The sequence below is a fragment of the Panthera onca genome, chromosome C2 (genome assembly GCF_046562875.1).
Source record: "Panthera onca isolate mPanOnc1 chromosome C2, mPanOnc1 haplotype 2, whole genome shotgun sequence".
Taxonomy (NCBI): Eukaryota; Metazoa; Chordata; class Mammalia; order Carnivora; family Felidae; genus Panthera; species Panthera onca.
In genome coordinates this window covers 5,302,465-5,329,221 of record NC_138347.1, presented here as the reverse complement: position 1 = coordinate 5,329,221, position 26,757 = coordinate 5,302,465, and the positions used below count along the sequence as shown (strand labels likewise).

The 26,757-nt window shown below is 45.7% G+C and overlaps 1 protein-coding gene and 1 long non-coding RNA gene across 3 annotated transcripts in view; both read right to left on the bottom strand.

Annotated features, from left to right (window-relative positions):
* Positions 1–26,757, bottom strand: part of DSCAM (DS cell adhesion molecule) — a 762,026-nt gene that overhangs the window by 448,412 nt on the left and 286,857 nt on the right. The window lies entirely within an intron of this gene.
* On the bottom strand, positions 895–2,387 carry LOC132684000 (uncharacterized). Its single transcript, XR_009612514.2, has 3 exons — positions 2,237–2,387; positions 1,718–1,859; positions 895–1,135 (listed from the first exon to the last, which is right to left on the bottom strand). It is a non-coding gene; the product is annotated as an uncharacterized LOC132684000 (long non-coding RNA).

Genomic DNA, 26,757 nt, shown 5'->3' with positions numbered 1-26,757 from the left:
CAATGTCTCTGGTTTCAGAATCCAGGAAGACAGCTGGTGTAGCAACAATCAGTCGGGGTGAGTAGCCAGAGAATCCTCATAGGTATGCTTCGAGACATAGTTTACCCTTAGCAATGTCAAGGCTTTCCATTTTGGGCCCCTCTTTTTCAAAGCATGCTATGACACTCACCTTTGGGAAGGTTCCTGAGCGAGTCACCAGAAAGCTTTTACCACACCTTCCAGGGCTAAAAGGCACTGACAAACATCCATCACGAGTTTTGTGTGTTTCTATTACAGAACGTGGTGGGGTTCCTTGGTGGCTGCTAAAATAGTTTGTTTTTTTTTTTTTTCCTCTTGAATAGGAATTATGTTTGCAGAGATTTTACTCCAAGCTCTAATGTTTGCTTGTGTTGATTAGGAGCAACCTTATCTTAAAAGTCCTGGATCCTTTCAAAGCCTTCCAAAGCCACATGGATCTCCTTAATACTAAGAATTCAGCCGATCAAAGATTTGTATCCGGACCCTCAGAGACTGGTGGTCATTTCTGTCTGTCAGTGGATATGTTACAATCATCTCTCTCACATCAGCTCCTACCCAACCCTAATCTTACTGGATGAGAAAGATTCGAGGTAAATTTCTAAGCTCCTTAGCCATTTAGATATAAAAGGGCTTTAAGAATGTTGCCCGCATGTCTCTGAGTTTGGAAGAAATGTTCATAACCACCTTAAAAACCTACCTTGCTTCTTCGAGGGAATATTTTTTTTTTCACTATAAAATATCAGAGGATTAGGATACCCCTTGGCCATCTCTCCCTCTGGTACCTGTCTTTCTTCTCTTTTATGCAGGAAAAACAAAACAAAACTCAACTAAGAACCTTTATCTACCTAGAAAGCATAGTTACAGGATGCAATAAAGTTTATGGAAACAGGATTGCCATTTTTTATTTGCTACTGCCCCCAGCAATACTTTGAAGAGACAGTTTCTACATTGGAGATATACTGTCTCAACTCTGAGGGTGCTGTTTATTTTCAAGGGATGCCTCACCAACAGGATGAAATAACACACACCAAACTGTTGACAATTGCCCCAGCTCCATATATAATTGGACCTCGAGAGGGGCTGGACCAAGCAAAAGACACCAACCAGCACCTGGAAACTGTGAAATACAAATTCAGTTCGAAGAAAGAAAACACCATCAGTTCTCCCAATATTTTTTATCTTTTTAGAATAGCCGTCCTTATTCTGGACTTGATCGTCCTCTTCTCTTTAGAATCACACACAGACTTGACCAAGGGTCTCCATCTGACCCTTGTTGGTAAATAAGAGTGTGGTAGAAAACCCTTTCTTGTGGTCGAGAAAGGATTCCCACCCTTTTAGGTGACCAGTTGTCTACGATTTATCCATTGGGAGACTCTGATTTCAGGTGATCCCTCTAACTGCTTTCGCACTGAAAGTAAAACCCTTTGACCCATTTTACGCCATGTTAGGAAAATTCTGAATTATCCCACATCCACCCTATAAAAGGACTCAACTGCCTGATTTACAACAGCAAATAACCTATTTTCCTAGAGAAAATGTGTTGTCTCACATACAAAGACGGTCTCCCCTCCACCAAGAAATCCTGGAGATACTTCAAAATCAACCTCCAACACCACACTCCTCCTTCTCCACCCGAAATCCACACTTCGCCTGGTTCCCTCCATGGGGGCTCCCACCCAGTTCCCAGTAAAGAAGTCACCTCGCCCTCCCTCTTTTTCCTTCTCCCTCTCCGTCAGCATCCGTGGTGCCACCAAGTCCGTTCCACTCTCTGCCACGTCATCTCTCAGCTCTGCCGGAGTCCTGTCCTCTGTCCTCTGGGTCAGGCTCCCCACAGCTCTCACCTGCATTATGACTCAAGCATCACCCCACTTCGGGAGCTGGCCAGCCCCTTGCTCCCAACCACTTGCTACACCGCAGGCAGAGTGGAAGTTTATATTGCAAACGTGATTGTGTCTCCCCAGCAGTGACGTGTCTGTGTCTCCTTAACGCAAACAGGACCATTACTGTGGCCCACGGGACGCTGCAGGGTAAGTGCCTGCTGGCATCCACAGCCTCCCTCTCTGAACCTGATCTGTCCCCTCCCCCACACCCTTCCCCACCTCAAGCACACCACACTCTCTTTCTCCTTCAGGTCCCCTCTGCCTGACACCCTGCCCATGTCCCCATATCTGTCTCACTCCACATCTCCCCCTGTACGTGAGTGCCCACGGGTCCTGACCATTTCTTCTCCTGGCATCAGCACACCTCGTTGTCTCACTGGAGCCTTGCAGGTGTCACCGCCTGCCCTGCAGACAAGGCCTATGTCAGCGTCTCCCACTCTTGGGCTCCATGCCTGGAAGCTTCTGGCTCACGGAGGGGGCTGCTCAGGAAGCATGGGGCAAACGGAGGACAATGTGGATTCCACCATAGAATTCCACCAGAATTCCACCAGAACTCCAGGGAGCACAAGGAAGCAGGCAGAGGTGTCCACCCTGATCCCCGAGCCTTCTCCACCAGAGGGGGCCCCACGCGTGGGAGGAAGCAGGGCTCTGGCCATTAGAACCCGAGCCACGTGGTGGGCAGTGCTGGTCCTGCCCCCTCCCTGCCTTCCTTCCAGACAGAAATTCAATGAAACTGATGAACCAACAACAAGGAAGTGCAGTTCAGCACCCCGCTCAGTCCTCTGCCCCGGTGACTGACGTGGGTGCCACTTGCAGACGGGCACTGGGCTGAGGGAGGGCAAATGTGAGTCAAGGACATTGGGCCGCCAGGCGGCAGAGCTGGGGTCCAACCACCCCAGACTCCAAAACCCAGCAACTGAAATAGCCACAATCTCTTCAAGATGAGAGGCGCCTGTGTGGCTCAGTCGGTCGGGCATCCAACTCTTGATTTTGGCTCAGGTCATGATCTCATGGTTCATGGGTTTGAGCCCTGTATCAGGCTCTGAGCTGACAGTGCAGAGCCTGCTTAGGATTCATTCTCTCCCCCTCTCCCTCTCTCTCTCTCTCTCTCTCTCTCTCCCCTTCCTCCCCCCACCCAATAAATAAATAAACATTTTTTAAAAAAACGATCGGTTCAAGGTGAACATCTTCAAATACTGGAGAGTTTTTACATTATGTTTTAGTCAACTCTTTTATCCTTTCATTGCTGCTTAAGAAAAAAGGTCATGTAAATTGAGTGGCTCCAAATAAATGTTGTTTTATATAAAAGAGGTGGTTGTAGACACTTTATATAAAGAAATTCCTTCGGTTCACAACGGTGGGCAACAAGGAGAATGAACAATGAGGCTCAAATACTAACAAATTTCAGATAACGCAGCTATGGTTTCCAGTAAAACCAATGGTTAATCCTATCTGCCTACCCCCCGCCACACACACCTAAATCCTCTCCACTGTTTTGCAGCAGATCCCTCTGGATCTATTCTAGGCACTAGGGATATGTCACTGAAGGATCAGGAGATACCCCACCCCCCGGATAAGAGGGACACGGATGCCAAACAAGATAAAGGAGTGTGTGAGGCGGCATGGATGCTACAGAGAAAGAGAAAGGGAAGTGAGAAGTGATGTCCCATAAGGTCATGATTTTAAATACAGTGGTCAGCTAGGTCACATGGAGGGGGCCAAGGAGGCTCCTGACCAAAAAAGAATGGGGGAAAGGAGATCAAGGGTGACAGGTGTGCTGTGAAATGAGATGGTCAGGGCCATCCTGATAAAAGTGACCCAGGAGCACAGACCCAAAGGGGAGAGACAGGGAGAGACAGTGGTCACCTGGGGAGAAAGCATCCTGAGCAGAGACACCTACAAATGGAATGACCCTGAGGCAGAAGTGTGTGGGGAGTGTTTGGAAACATCCAGAAGACTTTGTGGAGTAAGTCAAAGAGACAGGGATAGAAGGAAAAGTCCAAGGGCAAGGGGACATCTCACAGTGCCCTAGGGACCACCAAGAGAGCCTCTGTTAATGGTGTTATATAGTCAGACCTCAGCCTGGATCTGTGTATGTGTTAAGAGAAAGAATTTCATTCGATTTGACTGACTTTACCGGTAGGATAAAAAAAAATCTCACTTGTAGCTGGTCAGCAAAGGCAGGGAAGTGGAATAAAAAATGATTTTAAGGATCCATAGGTTGCTTCCAGATATTGTAAAGACAATGGTACTTCATTATCAAAGCTTACAGATGATCAAAACTACTCTCATCCTCTTCATTGTATCCACACATGTACAAATGCATGTGAAAACCATTTCTTTATATTGTGTTATAAACGTACAGACATGATATTTTAAATATCCCAAGCCTATTTAAAAGTTGTTCTCTCTCTCCAGTATCCCAACTTAAGATCACAAGCACAACATTTAACCAATGTATCAGCATTGTTCAAAGAAATGAATCCACTGTCTATTCATTTCCCCATCCATCCATTTCCCCATCCATCCATTCACCCACCCATGCACCCATCCAACCATCCATCCACCCATGCACCCACCCAACCATCCATCCACCCATGCACCCACCCAACCATCCATCCACCCATGCACCCATCCAACCATCCATCCACCCATGCACCCACCCAACCATCCATCCACCCATGCACCCACCCAACCATCCATCCATCCACCCATCTAGCTACTCACCCACACATGACTGAAAGCATACGAGTCAGTATTTTAAAATTTACTCGAGTGACTCTCCTTTTACTTTATTCCTACAGAAGATCAGAAACTTATAAAGTGGATGATAAACCCTTAATACCAATGCTCTATATTAAAGTAAAACTGTAAACAGGCAACTATACGCTTTTTTTATCCATTGAAATTAAGATATTCCCAAGGTATGGTATACGAAAATTTTTTTATGAAAATTGACTTTTGTAACAAGAATAGAAAACTTCACCCCAGGTGACAAAATCAATTCAGATTCTTTTTGACATTTTCTAACCTTCGAATTTCTCTAGGAGCAAAGTAGTTGTATAAAGACTATATTCTTGGATATTAATTATTTTGAGTAGTTTCCACAGGGAAAAAAGTAAATGTCATTTGTGACAGTTCAGAAGAAAGTCAAGGTTGTACTTTCTCTCGTCTATAAGAAAAGGAAAAAGAAGAAGATCGACGAGGAAACACGTGCATCTCAAGTGTAGCTGGAGGGGCCTCTGGCATCTGGACAGCATTCACGGGAATCAAGGTGCACAGACCCGGCTCCGAGAGACTTAGCCTGAACCCCACAGGGAGGGATCAGCTTTCCCCTTTTACTCACAGGCCAATGACATTCATCACCAAGAGCTTGTTTTCATGAACATATTTCTTGACCAACGTTATTTTCACTTGAAGAGTACTTTAAAAATAATATTATCCAGGATAATTATTTAGGAGTGGAATATATATAGATTTTTTTTAATTTATTCATCATTTTATGCAATACTTTTCTACAGGGTAATTAGCCCATAGTATTCTTTTATCTATTTTTTTTCTTATTCTCTGATTTGGAAATAACGTATAGAATGGCATCGAATAATGGGTGGCCATAATGATCTCTGCCAGCATTACCTCTAAAGTTGCCATAGCATTATGATGTAGTCTCTGAATTTCTGTGAGGTCAGCTAATATAGGACAAGAAAAATAGAAAGTTCTAGTTTTGGGGAAAAGGATGGACTTGTGCTTTAGACTATGCCTGGGATAGACCTAGTTCCCCAAGAGGGGGTCAGGGTTAAGAGTATGACCTTTTATACCAAGAAGTTGGGTTTTGATCGTGGTTCACCACTTATTCTAGTCTAATCTGCATCTTCACTTGATCCTCTGTGCCTAGTTATTCGTAAGGTGTATACAACAATCCTTCCTATCCTAAGGGTTTAGGGGAGAATCGAGTGATATAATACATATTAGAAGATTTACAAGAGCGGTGCATGCAGGGTAAGCACTAAAAAGAAATGTTTGCTCTGCTTATTATAATACACAGGGACTTGGGCAAATAAGTCCCCTAGACTCGTGTCCTCATCCATTGGCAAAAACAGGAACAGAGTTAGGGCAAGGATCAGCTGTGACAGCACGTGATTCGTCCTCAGCAAACGCCAGCTGAAGCTAGTTCTGTCTCGGTGTGCACTAACTTCCTTATAACCTTTGTCTTCATTTGCTAATTAGGACATGAGATTTATGACATTTTATAGGGTCAAAAAATAAACTACTGTCATCATAAGTACTGTGTAAATTCAGTTTAGATGTGATAACATATTTTTCAAAGCTGTATTCAACTCAATTCTTAACACACATGAACTGAACATCTACTATGTACCAGGAGCTGGATGTGCGGATATATAAGAGCCAGTTTCTGTTCTCCAGAAGCTCAGAGTCTAGTGGGAAGGACCAGCAGACAAATATAGAACACACTCTGGGCCGGTGGGTGGGAGACAGACAAGTTGGCAGATCACACAGGTGTTGGACAGGAACCTGGATTAGAGCAGAGCACGAATTCTCAACCTGTCCCACATATGCCTTGCAGGTTGTCTAGAACAGAATCCCACTTGGGCAGGCCTGGACACGGCTTGTTTGTTTGTTGTCAGGATGGAAAGAGAATTAAAATTGGATATTTTGAGCATTTGACTGAAATTGTATTTGTTTGTTTGTTTTTAATGTTTATTTATTTTTGAGAGAGAGAGAGAGAGAGAGAGACAGAGTGTGAGCTGGGGAGGAGCAGAGAGAGAAGGAGACACAGAATCCGAAGCAGGCTCCAGGCTCTGAGCTGTCAGCACAGAGCCTGACGTGGGGCTTGAACTCGCAAACCATGAGATCATGACCCGAGCTGAAGTTGGACGCTTAACAGACTTAAGCCACCCAGGCGCCCCTAACTGAAGTGTTAGTGGACCTTACGCTCACTCCTAAAACTCTTCCTCATGTCAAAGCTCAGAAAGGCCATTGGATTTTATAAAAGAGAGCAAAGTTGTCTCCTAAACATCCTACCTCCCTCATATTATTCTATCTTGGGAGATCCTTTTATTTGTTTTGTTTTGTTTTAATTACTTGGACATGGTTTTAAAAAGATTTATTATCAGGAGGAATTGTGGCTAGAAAGGAGGCAGCTTCGAGCAAAAGGACAATAACTGAAGCTGGGTCAGCTGGTATTTATTTCTGCCACCTTCCACGGATATGATTTGAGGCAAAAATCTCAGCATCAGATCCCATGTTATTAAAGAAAATGGTTTAATTTCCCTACAGGATTGTTTTGAGAATCAAAAGGATAATATATGCTTTTTAAAATCTTACACATTGGAAAATATGATAAGAGGGGCCACTGTGCACAGACAGAGCGATCTACCTTGGTGAGGCACATTGTTATTTCCGGTAGAGGGGAGCTATAGCAGATTTGGGAGTCCTGACCTGCCCAGCAAGTCCTCTGGTGCAAACCTGAGCCCAGAACAAAGCTCTCAGGCACTAACGTTTAAACCAGACATATGTGAGCATTGTATTCCCTTTGTTTTCTTTTAAAGGCGGTTTTTTAAAATTCTGATCATAAAGGCAATTCATGTTCATGATAGAAAACTTCAAAAAAAAAAAAAAAACGGAAAAGGAATAAAGATGTTGAAATGTACTAAGTTGACTGTTTCGACCTAACATAAGCACTTAGAACTTCACGATAGTAGCTACTGAACCCTCTCAGTTACCCAAGAGACTGGTACAATTACTGTCCCCATTTTCCAGGTGAAGCAACTAAAGCCCAGAGAAATCAGCATGCCCATCGCGCTGGCGAGAAGTGTGGTCTACAAATCCGAATAACTTACGTAATATCCTTTCTGTACAACCCGCCTCCCCGCAGTGGCTGTCACAGACTGTGTGTTGTTGATCTGTGTCCCTTCAGTCTCTGAGTCCTTGGTCCACTCACTGACACAGCAGCTACTTTGAGAAAGCACTCACTCCATGCAGGAATTGCCCCACGTGCTGGGGACAGAACAGCCAAGCAATCAGTGGACAGAATGGCACCCACCTTCCAGATGGGGTGCGAGAAAGAAACTGAGGAAGAGGCGTGCTGTGTCAAATGGTGTTAAGGTTATGGGAAATCAGAGCACAGGGGAGGAAGAACTTTGTAGAACTTTGGCTTCTCCTAGCATGAAAGGGAAAGCCACCAGAGGATGTGAGCAGAGAGTATGAGCTGCCTTACATTTTTACAGAATCACTCCATCCATCCATCAGTTCCACTGAAGTGCCCAGGGAAGGAGGAATTATTCTCAACATGTGAATTTGGGGGCCACAATTCAGTCTTTCTCAGATAGCATGCTCTTCCCTTAATTAATCCCGTCTTATGACATTAGAGCGGCCACAAGGGAAAGAACAATTTTAGCTTTCTCACAGTTATTTGAAAGCACTGCCCATTTCCAGAAACATCTGCAAGGACAGAAGTCAATAATCACCCATTTGTAAGTCAGTCTCCCTCTCCCCTCGCTCCTCCCTTTCTCCCCAACCACCTCCTTTTTTAACACGTATTGACCAAGTCAATGTTGAGCAAATACGATATGTTTAATCCCCAGTACATCAGACCCTTATTTGGAAACAGGATTCCCGAAGAGGCAATCGGAGACGAGGTCATCTGGAGTAGGAGGGGCTCAGCTCCCTGTGAGGATGCAGGCAGACATGGGGTGATGTGTCTACAAGCCAAGGACCGCCAAAGATGCTGGGGAGCACCAGAAGCCAGGGGAGAGGATGGGCAGATTCTCCCTCCCCGACCTCGGGAGGAACCAGCCCTGCCCACACCTTGACCGTGGACTTCAGGCCTCCGGGACTGGGACACAAGAGACTTCTGTTGTGTAAGCCATCAGTCTGTGGGACTTTATCACAGCTGCCCTAGCAAACTGAAACACGTCCCAAGCACTTCTGCATAATGTAAAGTACCCCCATTTCTTCCATATGGCTTTACAGCTCCATGGGGTGGGGGCCAGCGGTATTCATCTTGGGGCCTCAGAGAAAGTGCTCCGTCTACACTAATTAGGAGGTGAGTGAGTGAGCTGGTGGGCTAGGGACCAGCAGAAGGGGCAAACGCAGGGCTCAGCTCACGCTGGGGCAGAGCAGGGGCTCCCCCACGGTTTTGATAGGGAGCCTAGCTCAGAGATGTAAGGGGATCCTCACTGAGCCCAAAGCAAATCACCAGGAATACGGAAGAGAGGGGCCTGAACCCAGCAGGACCCACTGCATCCAACCGGCACCGTCCTCCAGGAACGGGATCTGGTGGTTACATCGTAATACGCGACTTCCTCAAACTTATTCCTTATTGTAACAGCTCCAAACCGTAAAGTGCCCCAGTTTTAAAGTGTTCTTGGAAAAAATTCCACCTTAATGAGCGATCCCGATGTCTCCATCGTGGGATCACGTAGAATTTGGCCCAAACATAAAAGGGAACAATCCCTAAGCATGAAATGAAAATTCGCTTTGACACGGTGCTTACTCTCTCTGTTTGCCATCCTCTGAATCCTACAGCAATGCTCTTACTTTATTTTTGTTTTGTTTTCTTTTCTCCTGGTGTAGTCTGTGGACCGCCTGCTATTAAAATCATCAGGGATGTTGTTTTCAAATCAGATCCACGGCCTCTCAGACGGACTTGCTCAGTAAGACTGGGAAGCAGGGCATACACAGCGAGAAACAGGACAGCGCCCTGAATTTCAATGAACTGTTCAAGTGTTTCGTACACAATAAAGGTTGAGATCTATTTCTCTGGGCTGCATCTTTCTTACACAGGCAAAGGGGTAGAGGATAAAGACGCCATTAAGGTAAATTAACTCATACACTGGAGAGAAGACTTGCCCTTTATAGGATGAAAAGGAATCCAGACAAAGGTTTATTACAGATCACGATTTGGGGCCAGGGAGGAACCTCATGATCACAGTCCAGTGGTTGTCTGGGGAGCTCCACAGCCCGGAGTCCCCGGGGATCCCCAGGGGAGGAGCAGGTGGGGGAGGGTAGGTGTGGGGGTCGGGGACAGCGTTGGGGGCAGGCGCTGAGCAGGCTGGACTCTGGGTCTCCAGACGTTCACGTGGGCTCAACCAGAGATTATATGTTAGAAATACTGAGATTGCAGATGAGATTTTATTTAAGAAAAGGATTTCACCGCTTCATAACAAGTTTGCAACCCTGTGACCATTTGCAAATGTAATGAACAGAATCACAGCAGGATGGAATACAGCTAAAGTCACCTATAATTGGTGGCCAAGCTGAGGCAAGGCCATGCTTTCCTTCCTGTGCATATGCTTTTCCCAGGACGAGAAAGGATGGATGGTGTCATCGGTAAATTTATAAAAATCAATTCGTAGGCTTTTTGCAAAAGGGAAATAGGGCATAGCTGTCTACATTCAGATTAAGGTGCATTCCCTGTATGCGGACAGAATCCAGGGCATTCCTGGTGGCTCTCTCTTTACGTAATGGCTTTATTAATATTTATTTTTTTTTTAGTGCTATGGGGAAAACACGATAAAGAAGACACTGCCTTTAGGCTCAGAGCACCTATAATTTTAGTATGGATAACTTTTTGCAAATGGTGTTATACAGAGTTGCATTATTCATTTAGGGATGCTTCACTTTCATGTATGATCCAGCCTCAATATCCTTATTAGAATTCATGAATTCTTAACAAATATTGACTAATTATCAGCTGTCGGGCTTGTGGGCTGTCCCGTCTACATCAGAAGCCTGCTCGCCCCCCCCCCCTTCACATGCACAACCGAAACACAGAAAAACAAAACACTCTCTATTCATTAATTCATTCACTAAACATTAATTAAGGCACGTTTAGATTCTCGAGAAGGTAGAGTAGAGATCAAACAGCAATTCCTCTAAGAAGCCTCCATCGATTTTCCAGATAGAACCAATCTCTCTCTCCCTGCTCCTCGGGGACTTGGAGATTCCACTTTAACACAGGCACGATCTGCTTCCTGTCGATCTTAATTACCAAGTCTATCCCTTCCATCACCCCCACACGGGACTGGGTTTCTGGAGCACCAGGACCATGGTTTATTTTCTTTGGGTGTTCTTCTCTCATTAGATATGGGCTTCATCCCTCCAAATCATATGAAGCTTGGTAAAAGAGCCAACAAGTGCAATTTTCTAGGATACAAAAGCTGGAAAATGTTAATCAGAAAAAGACGGATAATACACGAGTATTTACAAAAAGAAACGGCGTTCCCTTTGATATATGCTCTCCCCTGCACTGTATCTCTTTCTCTTTAGGCCAAAATGTCTGAAAAGGGTCCCCCTCCTTTCTTGCACTCCGGTCTGGTTTTAGCCACATGAACTCCACCCACAAACACTGAGCGAACCACCAGAGCACTGACAACATATTTTATCAAAAGAAATCATTAGTGTATGTTAACAATGAAACAAGGAGTGTTCTGGAAGAAAATACAGCTGCACGTCACATCAATATCATGTTGCCACAGGAGAGGCCTTTCTATACATCAAAATAATGACAAACGTCACAATTTTTACAGGCCACCATTATTTTTTATTTCCGTTTATCTGTGTCTTCTACGCATTACAAAAAGATGTACAAACTTTCAATAAGAGAGAAGTAATTCACATTACTACACTCTGACTAACCCAGAAGTGTCTGAAGAGGGGTCCACGGCAGTATTCGCTGCATGCTTTGAACATGTCAGGTGGAGGGTGAATTTACAAACAGAATAAGGCACATAAAATAAGCATCAGATAAAAAATGTTCTAAATCCGCAAGAATAAACTGCAAAGCTTAAGTGCAAGTATTTTAAGAGAGAAATCTTAACAACCTCGTCCCAAACGGTTCTTTGTACTGTGCTTTCAGTCTACTCTATTCAGAAATTAAGAGTTGTTTTCTTGCTAATTAAATGAACAGAGGTCTTTTCCAGAGCTGAACTTTTAAACACACTCACTAAAACACTTTGAAATATGTGCTTATCATTATTAGGCAGCGGGTTTCTATAATTGACAGGAAAGGATTTTTCTTTCCGGTAGGGTCTTAAGTCTGAGGCACTCTGCATATATGAATTTTGAAAAGTATTGAGAGAAGAATACAGGGAGCCAGAAATAATAAAGGAAATCAAGACACAGTTAAGGAGAAAGATACTTTGTACTAACACCTGCAGTCCTGTGGGTTTTCAGAGAAAGATATGCATGCATATATGTATGCACAGAAATATATGCATTAGAAGACCTAAGGCCAGCTTTCTGAACATTGTGGTTTTATGACTAAATCTATCAAACATACGTTAACAAGTAAATCGATAAGACTTAGTGAATCATTAAGGAAGAATCATCTGTTCTGTGTATTAATGTCCAGAAAGACTTTGAAGAAATGCATCCAAATTCAGGTACATACACTGCCCGGAAGTCAGTGGAATATAGAATGGGGGGGGCGCCTGGGTGGCTCAGTGGGTTAGCCTCCGACTTCGGCTCAGGTCATGATCTCGCAGTTCGTGAGTTCAAGCCCTGCATCAGACTCTGTGCTGACAGCTCGGAGCCTGGAGCCTGCTTCAGATTCTGTGTCTCCCTCTCTCTCTCTGCCCCTCCCCTGCTCATGCTGTCTCTGTCTCTCAATAATAAATAAATGTTAAAAAAAAATTTTTTTTAGGGGCTCCTGGGTGGCTCAGTCGGTTGGGCGTCCGACTTCGGCTCAGGTCATGATCTCACAGTCCGTGAGTTCAAGCCCCACATCAGGGTCCGTGCTGACAGCTCAGAGCCTGGAGCCTGCTTCGGATTCCGTGTCTCCCTCTCTCTCTCTGCCCCTCCCCCGCTCATGCTCTGTCTCTCTCTCTCTCTCTCTCAAAAATAAACGTTAAAAAAATTTTTTTAAATATATAGAATAGGTATTTGGGGTAAATTTCTAGTTATATTTGCTTTAGACCTGGTAGGTGCCACAATGAGAACAACTGTGTTTGTGGTTTTCAAGCACACCTCTTAAGTTAGTTTGGAATAAAATTGTATCTCTGTGCTCACAAAAAATGCCACCTGCGTCCATCAGTAGCTAGAAACAAAGAGCAGAGCAAAGCCCACAAAGGAAGGTGGAGAAAGGCACAGTGGCTCAAAGATTTAACAAGAGAAACCAGTTTTCTAAACACACATGGCATTTTTGCTTCCTTTCCTTCTCATTGTGACCACCTGTCCAGCGTTCTCTGCGAGACTAATTGATTTTAGAAAAGGGGCTTGGTTTTTCGACCTCTCTGGAACTGTTCAAAAATAAACACTGAATCTCAAAAGAAGATAAAAGTGAAAATGATTATTTGCAGACATGGGTAGAAATGCCCTATTCACTGTGAATTTGAAGCTGTGATGAGAGAAAATGTTTAGGGTTAAAGATGCCACGAGGAACACATCTGCTGGCCCGGTGCCTTCGCTCACACAAAGCAGAGGCAGTATTGATGGCTTTCAAGGTGCATTCCCAGGAGTCTCGGGGAAATGAGGAGGGTCTCTGGACACGGGGACTGTGGCAGGGAACATTCACTGTGACTCAGCCCGAGCAGCCCTCTTATCTGTTTTACATTGCTTGGTGTGCCCTGAAGATGGGCAGAAGCCTCGAATAGCTTTTGGTTTGTAGGTTTTTATTCCTTTGGCAGAGGCTGCTCATTTTCCCTTAAAGTGGTTAACTTAACAGTGGTCTTTATACGAAGAAGAGACACACAGAGACACAGAGAAGAGGGCCACGCAATGACAGAACAGAGATGAAGCAAACCAACGAATGACAATGATCCTGGAGGCACCAGACCCTGGACAGGGCAGCAAGGATCCTCCCCTCAGGCTTTTAGAGGGAGCCCAGCCCTGCCGGTGCCTTGACTTTGGATTTCTAGTCTTTACAACCGTGAGGGAGCACATTCCTGTTGTTCTAAATTGCCCAGTGCATGCTAACGCATCAAGGCAGCAACTCACACGGTTGCCATTTTATTGTTGCTGTTGTTGTTGCTCTTGACCGACCCGTTACACCTTTCCAAATGGAAACTCTCAGTTTGCATTTGACAGCCACATTGAACGTGGGAGGCAGGCGTCCTTCTTCTTCCAAATAAGGAAATCGAGACACTCGGTCACTATCGTTTAATTAAAAGCATGCAAAACAAGGCAGACTGGGGGGCCAGCATTCAAAAGTGAAGAGCCTACCAGTGATCTTCACGGATTGGGGAAAACACCTCTGGCCTGAGATCCTCTGCCAGAGCTATCAGGCCCCCGTGACTTCCGGAACTTCCCTCTCGCAAATCAAAAGGCCTCACTTGCAAGTCCCATCAATTCCGCCAAGTCTTCAACAGTTTATAGAAGACAGAAAACAGCATGAGAACCAGAAAGGCTGCAGAGCGGGGGCCAGAGCACGGTCTGTGCACCTGCCACGACTCCAGGGAGACTCAGTCTCCTCAGCCGCAAGGGCCGTTCTGGGGGGTGTGACCACCGTGCCATAAAACGCAGGCAGGGCTGTAGGAGAAACCCCCCAAATGACGCTAGAAGCAATCCGGGGGCAGGATGTGTGTCTCTAGCCATTCGTGGCATTTCTGAACGTCTGTCCCCATTTGTCCACTGCAGTGGTCTCAGATCCCAAGACCTCATGTGGCTGGGTGAGCCTGTTGTGGAGGAAAGCAAGGGCCAAGGGCTTTAGGGGCAGAGTCGGGCCCAATCTGGGCCTCCCTTGCAGGCATGTGACCTTGGAAGCTTTCCTAGCCTTGCTAAGCCTTCCCCACCTCGACCCCCATCTGCTGGGGATGATAATCCCCAGTGAAAAGGTCTTGGAACCCAAATGATGGGATGCAGTGCCTGGGGGCTGCGATAGAACCCGTGCTCCTTTCCATCCCCTTCCAACACTCCCTGCACAGAACTCAGACTGGACATTCTCTCTCTTCTAGGACACAGGCATTTTAAGAGAGCCAGTGTGGGGGAAGAGTCCATGGCCCAGGGAAAATAAATTTCAGGTGTTTGTGGAGGAGAGCTTTGGGGTCAGGAACCATGGAGGGGAGCAGGGAGTGGCTTCCAGGAGGCTGCATTTCACTGGGTCGAGGCCCCTGCCACGTCGGCAACGTCCCCACCAGCACCCCGGGCAAGCTCTGGCCAGAAGCGAAATGGAAAGTGGTCAAAAGACTACAGGCTTTGGGTGGGACAGACCTGGATTTGAATGACAGTCACCTCCCAGCCCCTGGACCTTCTCAGGGCCTTGGTTTGCACATGCAGATAATGCAATGATAACACCTACTCCACAGGGCCTGGTCCCCATGAACACAGCCCCTGGCATAGGGAGGAGAGTAAATAAATGGGCTTCCCCTTTCCCAGGCCACACACAGGCCTCAAATGGCCTTTGGTTTGTGCATTGGTTTTATTCCTTTGAAATGCAGCCTATTCACTTAAAAAGGAAGTTGAATTTTTAAAAAGTCTATAGATAACATTTGGATGTTGGAGTTGTGACTCATGGAATATTTATTGGGATCTAGTCACTGCCACCCTCATCCCACAACCCACCTAGAAAACAGAGAAGTGTGGGTCTTCCTAAGGAAGGTCACATCCTGTCCTTCCCGGAAGTACCTTTTCCGGACAGCACTAGTGAGCCGGTGGTGGCTTTGTTCTGGTGGCTGGGGTGGGGTCTGGATACTTTAAGAAGGCTGACACCTAGTTATGGGGGAGAAGGGTGGCTGGAGAACATTTTTTCTCGAGGCCTAAGTCAGTGCCTTCCACATTCCCCCAAAAGACCAAGCAGAACAACCAAAATGGCGCCCAAGAGCACCACTGGTCAGGGAGGGATCTTACCATCTCTCATTCCCCGACCCCACCCATCCCAGGAGGATATAACCTCATCGTCCCCGGGGTGACGGTCCAGCTGGGCAGGAAAGCAGCTCCTTCCTTTTGTACGCCTTGGTGTGGCGCAAGCCCTCCCTAAAACTCCCTCTCCCTTCTCCAGCACCTGCTGTTAGAAAGGTCTTGATCCCAGTGACAGAGGGAAACCTGCAAAGGCAGCTCGAAATCAGATCAGCCCAGAAGCCACCCGGCACCCAAACCCATCACCTGGAGGGACCTGAAAGGGGATTCCTCAAAAGCCAAATGGAGGCATCTCCTTTTTCAAAGCCCTGGGATGCAGCTGTCAGGCCGCATAAAAGCCACTCGCCTCAAGATTAAAATTTTAATGCGCTGTTTACACGTTGAGGCAAAAGAGGTTTGCATAATTAATAAAGCACAGAAAACTGAGAGCCGGAGCACAAAACGTGTTTTAAAGAGAAACAGTCCACGAAGGAGAGAGGGTGGCCTCCTGACTCGTCCTGCTCAGCTCCCAGGAGACCAGCGGAATCGGAAGCAGGTGCTTCTTCCCGGGGACCCCATTCCCAACGCCGCCACCCCGAGTGGCACACGGACGAGATGCCCAGGGCGCCTGGCAGGGCTCCGGAGCAAAGCTGCCCCGTCCTTCGAACGTGCGTCCAATCAGTGAGGCGAACCCCCAAGGTCTCTGCCACGTTCCCCGGAACAATGGGCCGTCCCCGGGAAAGGCAGGACGCACACACGCACGTCCTCTGCAGACTGCGCCCGGGCTCCCGCGGCACCCGGAGCCGGGCAGGAACTCCTCGGCGTGTCGTCAGAGGGGGCGCCCGGCAGAGGCAGCCTGGCATATGGGGCCTCCGATTTTTTAGTGACAAGCGGCGTGTTAGCAGCGCCGTGGAGGAGCAGGCAGAGAGCCGGTTGGCTAATCACTCCCCGTTGCCTGCACCCTCAGGCAGAATCATATTGCTTTATGCAGATGAGCTCATAACAGTTTCTTCAATTTAGCTTTTATATAAAAAAGTGCCAGCTCCTCACACTGTGTCAACAGCCACCCGAGGGCCTACCACTTTACAACGCAAGCGTATTACTATTTAAAGACAAGCTTTTAGCTGAACATCAGTGCTGCCTTCAGAGTTTAATTACCGCCCTCCCCATGGGGCCCAATGAGCCAGCCACTCTTCCCAAGGGGTTTCTGCTTGGTGATGATCTTTAACTAAGTAAGTCAATGCCAAACCGGCTCGGCTTAAAGCGCCTGCGTCTGATTTCCCGCTCGGCGGCAAGATTGTAGGTGACTGGTAATGAGCCATGAGCAATTTAGAATCCTGGGGTAATTAATTTCCAGTTGAAAAAAAAAAAAAAAAACAGTAGAATGTGTACGTATATATGTGTGTGTGTGTGCGTATATATATATGTACACATATAAATATAAAATAAACTAGAGTCTGTTATGTAAAAAATATATATTATTTATCATATATATTAAAATCCACATTAAATTTTTATTTCCTCATCTGAATTACCAGGGAAAGAGCTCAACAGCAGAAGCTAGCTCCCGAAATCACTTCTGATTTTATTAGAGTAGTTATTTAATTCTGACACCAAAAAGAGGTCCCTCTCCTCTTGAAATTCTTTCTCAATTTACTGACTTGAAAGAAGAAGGTTTGCAAGGGGAAGGTCAGGGTTCCTTCACTCGCTATACAGCGCTCATTAAATTAGTCCTTTCTTCCAAAGTACCACGAAATAGTACCACGAATATCACAACTTCGGGATATATACTCGTCTTTTAAAAGATACATTAACATGTCAAGATTAGGACACACTGAAATTGTATCTGAAAGTGGTCCAGAGAGTTAAAAATCAAATGCATTTTCCAAAAGCCATCGAGGAGTTGAAATAAGGCACAAAGGAAGGAATGACTTTTATCTTCTCGTTTTGAGAAAACACACACACCAAAAAATTAAAGATGAATCAAGGCATAAACTCAATTTTTAAGTCAACCAAGCTTGGCAGAACATTCCTAAGGGACTGACTGATGCTCCAAACAGGTCAAGGTATTAAGTTTTCATTCCAGAAAATTTCAGCAGGTTCTTTGGTCCCCTACGTGGAGGTTAAAAAATGCGCCCAAGGTTGTGAAGCCGTGCACACAAACTGAGCAGCTGAGAAGGGTAAGGGTGGTCCTTATGGGACTGTCTCTCTAGATAAATGAAAGCTCTCTGAAAGGTTTATTCGTGCTGTCCAGTCAGATAAGTTATGAATTTACTTTGATAGGATGGAAGCAGCAAGGCACAGTGAGAGGGGTCACCCTGGGGCAAGAAGACGCAGGTCCCGGCCCCGCCCCTTCCATATAGAAGATGTGAGATCTGGGGATAAGTTACCTGCACATCCCTCCTTATTTAACAAAGAGACCACGTCTGCCGTGCTGAGGTTCCATACCCCCAGCCACACCAATGGAGGCAAGGGTGGGGTGAGGAGGGGGACAGGAGACAAAGCCGCCGGACGTGTGCCACGCAAGACGCTGCTGGCAGGCACTGACCTACAGGCTGACAAAGGTACCCGCTAAATCCGGCCTCAACCAAACCTGCCACGCTCTGACAAGCGCACAAGTTACTGAACAAACTGTTGGCATGAATGACATGCCAAGATGCTAAGTAAAGAGCCCGGTTTTTTTTTGTTGTTGTTGTTGTTGTTTTTTATTTATTTATTTTTTATTTTTTAATATATGAAATTTACTGTCAAATTGGTTTCCATACAACACCCAGTGCTCATCCCAAAAGGTGCCCTCCTCAATACCCATCACCCACCCTACCCTCCCTCCCACCCCCCATCAACCCTCAGTTCGTTCTCAGTTTTTAACAGTCTCTTATGCTTTGGCTCCCTCCCTCTCTAACCTCTATAAAGAGCCCGGTTTTATGGGACGTCTACCAAGTATCAGGCACCGTACTTGGTCCTTTGTCCTTCACCTCCTTTACTTGCGAACAGAACCCCATCAGAGTGCCGGTCCCGATTACAGGAAATGCCCACTACCGACCAGCTGGCAGGGGGGCATTTGGATCCCCGCTCTGGACCAACATGCAGACGCCAGCTTGAGACTCAACTTGACTCCGTACCCTTTCTCTGAGCTGCTCTGCCTGTGACTTCCACCTCCCATACGCTGGCTTAAAAATATTTTGCTGAGGTTGTGCCTGGGTGGCTCAGCCAGTTAAGCATCCGACTCTTGATTTCAGCTCAGGTCATGATCTCGCGGCTCCGAGATCGAGCCCCACATCGGTTTCCACGCTGACGGAGCGCAGTGAGGAGCATGCTTGGGATTCTCGTCTCCCTCTCTGTCTTCCCCTTCCCCACTTGCTATAAATAAATAAATACATACATACATAGTTTAAAATTTTACTGAAAGTTTAGTAAAAATTTCGCACAGCCTTTGTACAACGCTTTGCATGCAAAAATTGCTTTTTCATCAAAATCCCTGCCAAGTAAGACTGGACCCTTTCTACTCCCCCTTAGGATGTCCCCTTCTTGCCACTGGAGGAGACATTCCCAACACACCACTCTCTTCAGGGAGCACTTTTGTAGAGAACTAGCTGCCAGAATGTGTGGCCACGGCAGCCACACGCCTCAAAGACATGCCGGGACGGTCTTTCTAGGCCAGAAGGTCAGGGACCTGAGGTTCACAAGAAGGGGTCATGGAAGATGGCAGAGGGTGGACAGACTGTGGCAGGTGCACAGGGCTACGCTGCACCCCGAGGCTCCACCAGCCCCACCATCATCCAGACCCCAGAATTCTCACTTGGGGACTCACAGATGAGGGGGAAAGTGCCGATGTCCCTACATCAGGACTAACGCTCAGTGCTCATCAGAGTCTACACTTTCCAAAGAGAGGGTGTTTCCAAAGATATTTATCCTTCAACGGGAGGGCCAGCAACTTGAGGGGAAGTGGAAGTTGGTGGAGGCTTCGTGCCTCCGGTTCCCATCCACCCCACATAAGACTCAATGAGACGGTGAAAAGTGTATCAAGTCAGGGTCAAGCCAGGACATCAAAAAGCCCTTCTGTGATCTTAACAGGAAGAATTTAACACAGTGAATTACTAACCAGGTACTGGAGAACAGAAAGGCAAAAGGAGGCCCTGCCTCCTTTCGGAGAGTTGGTAACTTCAGGGCTGAGAGAACAGAAAAGAAGGGGTAGAGCTACTCGAACCTGGAGGCTTGGGGAAAGGACCCACCGAGCCAGACTCCAGCCTCTAAGGGACCTACGAGGGGCCATGTTGGTGGCCGGCAGATGCTCGAACCTCAGGAGCTCAGAAGAGGGACCTCGTAGAGGCGCCTCGGTGGCTCAGTTGGTTGGGCAGCCAACTCTTGATCTCGGCTCAGGTCCCGTTCTTAAGCTTCGCGGGATCAAGCCCTGAGTCTGGCTCTGCTTGAGCAGCGAGGAGCCTCCGCCCCACCCCACTCCGTGCATGCGTGCACTCTCTCTCTTAAAAATAATTAAACTTTAAAAAAAAAAAAAGAAGGACCTTGTAAATTCAGACCTGTAAGTAGAGGATGCTATTGGGTGGCATTTGCATCTCGGAGGGGGTACAATAAGGCTGATTTTGCAGGTGCAGGAATGATAACCTTGCACACTGAAACTGAATGTGACTTCAGGAGCCCACTGCCAGCTGGGTCAAGTTCAGATGCTACTGAGACAACCAGGAATCGATAGCTGGGAACTCGCCCTGCCCTCTCTGCCAGACTCCAGACAACCCAGGGGCCCTGATGGCAGAGCCCGGATGCACAGCTGGTGAAGGAGAGTTGGGTTTGCAGGATCCCAGCCTTGGCATCAACACACAGAGTAGAGAGGGTGGGTCAGAGCTGAAATCAAATCCTTAATCAAAGAAATGAAATGGTCCAATTGACTACAGTTGCGCCTATGTATTAGCTTTCTATCATGGCAGACAGACGCCCTTGCACTTAGCAGCTGGAAATAATGCCCATTATGAGTTCACACTTCTGTGCACGAGACGCTCACCGGGGCACAGCTGGCTTGTCTGCCCAAGATGTCACGAGCCTGAAATCAAGGTGTCAACCAGGCTGGGTTCTCATCAGGAAGCTCTGGGGTAAAATCTACTCCCAAAGCACATTCTTGTTTTCAGAATTCAGTCCCTTGGGGTTTGGGGACAGAGACCCCTATTTTCTTGCTGGCTGCCAGCTGGAGGCTGTTCTCAGCACCTGGTGGCTCACACCTGTCCTCCCCGCCCCAACCTCTTCTCATGCTCTGACCTCCGACTCAGATTTAAAGGGATCATGCGTTTAGGTCAGGCCCATCCTGATAATCTCCCTACCTTCAGGTCAGCTTATTTGAGATCTTAATCACATCCACAAAACCCCTTTCGCCATAGAATACAACATAATCACTGGCAGGTTTCTCAACTCTCAATGGGAGGAAATTAGACAAGAGCAAGGGTGTCTGGAGGTCAGCAAGGCTTCTGCCTTCCGCAACCAGCGTTGTAGGAAACCCCTTCTCTTCTTTTAAAGAATTTCAAGCATTCCCAGGGAATTTTATTGGGCATGCAAGGTGGGCCCAAGCTAAGTTCCAATAAAAGTTAAAGCCAAATTCTTAGAAGAAAGGCACTCAGATCAAAGCTTGAACTTCTTGGAATAGTGTGAGTACAAGATTACACGGTGGGGGCAGGGAGGCTCCACTGCCCTCTCTCATGGCCCCCGATGATCCCACCAGGGTCCATGGTGCACAAGCATGATCTGAGTGTCCCAGAGCCAAGCAGGCCACATCCGTCTCCCCTCCTCACGTGAAAATCGCACTACGCGAGCCGATCTTAGGTCAGCTTGTAAAGGATGATTCTTCTTCTTTAGCATTTTACAGGACTGAGGGGCAAAGCTGAACGACGAGGACCAGCGGACACAGCTCCAGGAGCAAGCCGTCACCACCCTGTCCTTGGAGATGCACCAGGGCTCCAGAAGTGGAAAGAGAAACAGCCAAAAGGGACAGCGGAAGTTCCAAAATGAGAAAGCCAGGAAAACCACAGAGCCCATCCCCACCTCCCCAGACCCATCTTCAGATCTGTGATCAGAACTGGGTCGGGCAGCCTTCCGTGTGCGCACTGCGTTTCTCAGCTCTGATTCAGCCAGAAACTCCCATCTCTGTGAGGCGACAGGTCACCGAGGAACCTACGTGTGTCTCCCGATTGCTCTCGGTGCAGGCGACACTAAGAGTCTGCCACATTGTCCTGCCCTCCTCTGTGGTAGAAATGTTCCCCTCGTCTTCCAGGACCTGACGGTCCACCTCAGCAGTCCCCCCTGCACACTGCTGACAAGGGTCAAGGGCTCCGTCAACGTTCCATCCGAACCGGATCTCAAACCAATTTCAATCTATTATGACTGGCCACTCTTTTTTCTAGGGGAGTTGGCCCTTGCACAACCTGTAGGCATTTCCACATTTTTACCTACTTCTGTGAACTAATTTTCTTCACCCCACATAACCATGGGCATTATTTGCCATGCTTAAGGGCTTCTGAAGCGAATGTTGTAAAAGAACATTACAGGTCATCTGGAAACAGTTTTCTAATTTTTTTTTTAGTCCCGGATTAGGATGCAAATCCAACCCGGAAATTGAACCATCCCTAAATTGCATCGCTGTTTATCTGATTACTGCTGGAAACCATCTGCACTTAATTGTAAGACAACAAATCATGTATCAGCTAGGATTAAAGGGCAAACCCTCTTAGAAACAGTCTCTTGGAGGAATTTAAAAACTAAAGAATAGGGGTTCCTGGGTGGCTCTGTCGGTTAAGCATCTGACTCTTGGTTTCGGCTCAGCTCATGATCTCACAGTTCTTGGGATCGAGTCCCACATCAGGCTCCACACTCACTGACAGCAAGGAGGCTGCTTGGGATTCTCTCTCTCTCTCTCTCTCTCTCTCTCTCTCTCTCAAAATAAATTTAAAAACTTTAAAATAAGTAAATAACATTAAAATTAAAGGAGAAAGAGCACATATCCCAACATTTCTTTCCCAATTTTAAAACGCCGTCAAGAGTATTTGTTGCTATATTGGAGAGGTGTGTTTACGAAAAGTACTGAAAGGCTTATCTTTTACATCTCAGAAAGGACAGATGCACTGTCTTCGATCAACTCCTCCCTTCTGAGAATTTCCACTGAATTCCAGGGACCCACATAATAACAGCACCTCCTGTGAATCAGCATTTGCTGTGGCAGGGGCCGGTGGCGATTAGCCAGTCCACCGGGGCTCCTGAGAGATCATTCTGTGTGACAGCGCCTCTCGGTGTGGAATGAGCAGGGAGCCCCTGTTTTGTAACATGTGACCGAGAGAAATGCAGGTATTTCTTTTCTTAGCTTTTTGCAAACAAATAAGGTATATTTTTGACGTTATTAAACCAAACCCACGTTCTCTGACCAGTCCTCTCTCAACCAAGAATTGTGGTAGCCGTCGAAACCCTTCTCACCGTTAATTCTCAGCACAGCACATCAAGTGTGCACCCAAAAGACTTAGAAACAGTAGCTTCCTGCGAAATGACTTAGTTCAATTTCCTCACTTAACATAGGACACATCCGAGTCCCAAGGGGTCACCTGACTTGTCTGGGCCACAGCAAGTGGCAGAGCCAAGCTGAGAGGAAACCACAAAATCCCAAAACGAAAACAGGGTGCTTATATCTTCATATTTGTAGAATGTGATTTGTGGCTGTGTTCTTAGTCTGCAGCTTTGTTTCTTCATTTGATGGTTGGTATGGCTTTTTATGATACTTCAAACGGTTCTATTGAACTAACTTAAAAAGTTCTAGAACATAACTGCAAGCTGAACAAAACTGGACCATTTTCTGGCGAAGTCTTATTTAGGTGGAAGAGACTCAGGTTATCTATGAGTGAAAACTCAGGCTTGATGTGCCTTAGAAGTGCCTGTCACAAGCTGCAGGCATTTTCTGCTTCTGGTCAGTTCCCTAGAGGGTGTTGCTGTGTGATCCCAGCCACTCAGGGCCCCTCAAGTATCTCGCCACGTGGGCAACTCTGGGGAAATCGGTCCAATGTTGACAGTCAGCTGACCAGCGTTGTGTGCTGAATATGGCATTGAGTTAATAATGTGAACGGTAATCTTCATTCAAAAAATCATGCAGAGAGAGTTCTTCCGCTCACATACAGAGATGCATACTCTCCTCAGGCCTGTATTGCACTGAATCATGTTTGCAAAAATTACGCACGTGATTCCTATTTTCAGGTGTTCTTGAAAGATGGCAGACCCGAGATGTGAGGTGTGGAATTCATTTTAGGGTGAACTTCTGTAGGATACCAAGCATGATTTCCCTACTGTCATGATATGTCATGGCTTTTCTGTAACCATGGACACACTGTGTTGGAATTCAGCACTCAACACGTTGTGTTAGAATTAGGTATTTACTTTTCAGGTTCCCCCGTTACACTCGAAGCTCTCTACAGACAGTATCTTATTTGTTTGTTAGTACTTAAGAAGCAAGCCCAGATCCTAGCACACATAAGGCATTCAATAAATGGTTGACATGTGAATGAATCAATGAATCCATTAAGGAATCCATTAATGAGGGAATGAAATGATAAATACCTTATATTCTAAAACACCATAAATTATTGACATGAGTATTTTAAAATTATTTAAAATTGACATGAATATTTTAAAATCAAATACTCAGGCCTTACTGCCTCCTCTTTTCAGACAGGTGAAAGCTAGAATCTAGGTAACACCCCATCCGCTCAGGGAAACCCACAAAGATAAAAGTGCATATGATCTTGAGTGCTTAAAACACTTTACACAGGCAGATATATATAAAATTGGTTTTTTAAAATTTTTTAATGTTTATTTCTGAGAGAGAGAGAGAGAGAGAGACAGAGCATGAGCGGGAGAGGAGCAGAGAGAAAGGGAGGCACAGAATCCGAAGCAGGCTCGAGGCTCTGAGCTGTCAGCACAGAGCCCGATCCGGGGCTCGAACCCACCAACCGCGAGATCATGACCTGAGCCGAAGTCGGACGCTTGACCAACTGAGCCACCCAGGTGCCCCGTATATAAAATTGTTTTAATGGTAAAACCCAAATAGCAAAAGTAACCCTTTTTCACTACCAGAGACTCATCACACATCACCTCTATAGACGGAACTGAGTTATTGAAGGCAGAATTTAATTGGCTTCTGAAATCTGCTTAAAATCAAGACTCAGTTGCACTAACACTTTCACTGATAATAAAATAAGCAGAATGAAAATTTGATCATTAACCCCCAAAACATTTTACTGACTTACAGAAGATGAAATATAGTTTGATTTTCTTATATAAAATTATTATTCTAAGTGTAAATGCAGGACACTTCAACCAATTTTAAACTAACTTTTGTTCCGATAGTAGAAAATTTATTAGTTGAGTAAAAGGGGTATGAGTTGGATAATACTGTTAGATATGAAGAAAACACGTCTGTTGATAAAAAAAAAACAGAATGTCTAGAATAAAAAGTGATATATAATATTTGCTTTGAATTGCTCTAAATGTTTTTCTACCTCCAAGTCAAGATATAGAACCACCTTTAAGGAAAGAGGTATGTTTGGCGTTAATGATGACGTGACCTTCAAGACACGTGATCGTGTATACACGGACATGTCATGGGAACATGTCAGAAAGATCCAACATGGATCAAGATGCTTTGACTGTAAGTATTAGGAATACCTACTTCGTGATCCAGTAATATTTTGATTTATAGCTGCATTGAACAGAAGTGTTTTGGGGCACATATCCAAGGACACCATTTTTTAAAAAAAAATCCTGTGTCTTTGTATAGATGACACAAGTCAACCTAAATGACTAGTATCCAAGGATGATTAGACTAACGAACGTCCATTCCTCTCTTCGGTCTCCAAACCTTTCCATCCAACATTTATATCAAAGAACAAATGATGTCATCACTCGATTGTAGCTATATCAGTTGTCACGAAAGTGATCTAAGTTAATTATATTAATAAAGTCCAGACTCCTATCCAGTAGGGTGACGCGTAGCATGAGATGGTGACTGTGTGTGCGATCACAGAGCAGCCAGACCTCAAGCTGACAACAACGTGATGATGTCCCACCAGACAGATCTCATTTGTAGCAGGACGGAAACAATGATGGTTCTCTTTGTAACTTAATCTAGATAAAAACAAATATTAGAGCATTTCGTCTCTACATTTTAAAAGAGATGGGCTTTCTCACTGTATATTGTGAGATATGTCATGCTATTTTTATCAAATTTCCATCCCTCTTCATAAACCACCCTGGTTATTTTATCACCTTTGAAAATGATTTTAAACCTTGATTGTTCTTAGCAGCACATGGCGAAATGTCCTTCACTAGGGACGCCAGGATAAAGTGAATTTATGAGCCCATACATCGATCTGATAAGCGGGCAGAAATCATTTTTATTATGTATATAAAACAGTGCCCGATTAAAGGACAGTCACATCGTCCCCTGACAATCTGTCCTATGTCACTCCAGAAAATAGGCTGTCTTTTTTAAGGTAACCTTATAATAAACTTAAAGTTTAAAATGGAAATCCTTAAAGCATAAAGAGACGCGACTAAGCAAAGCCACAAACATACCAGGGGAAAATATCTGGAGAATAAAGCCGCCTAGTTAAGGACAGCAAAGTAGAGACAAATGATTATAAGCAGAATAAGAAACTGAGAGAAACACCCTCTCATATTTTGAGTGCCTCACGGGGTCCACAATCTTGTCAATTTGTAAGAGTGAATCCATACTTTCCCAAGTTACACAGAACCTCAGTAGATCTGGAGTCAAAGTCATGTTTAGAATCTGAGGCTTATCATAAAATCCCCAAGTGAGTAAGACCGGACTGTCCAGTAAGACTACTGGGGACGGCCAGGGTGAGTGTCTCTCCCAGTACTGTCTATTGCGGGAGAAAAAAAAAGAGAGAGAGAGAGACAACACATGTTACATCATGTTTTATCTCTTTTAGAAATTAAAAAATCTAGTAACAGAAAAATCTGGTCTAAAACCAGCAATTAACAAGAAAAGGAAAAAATACAGTGTTTG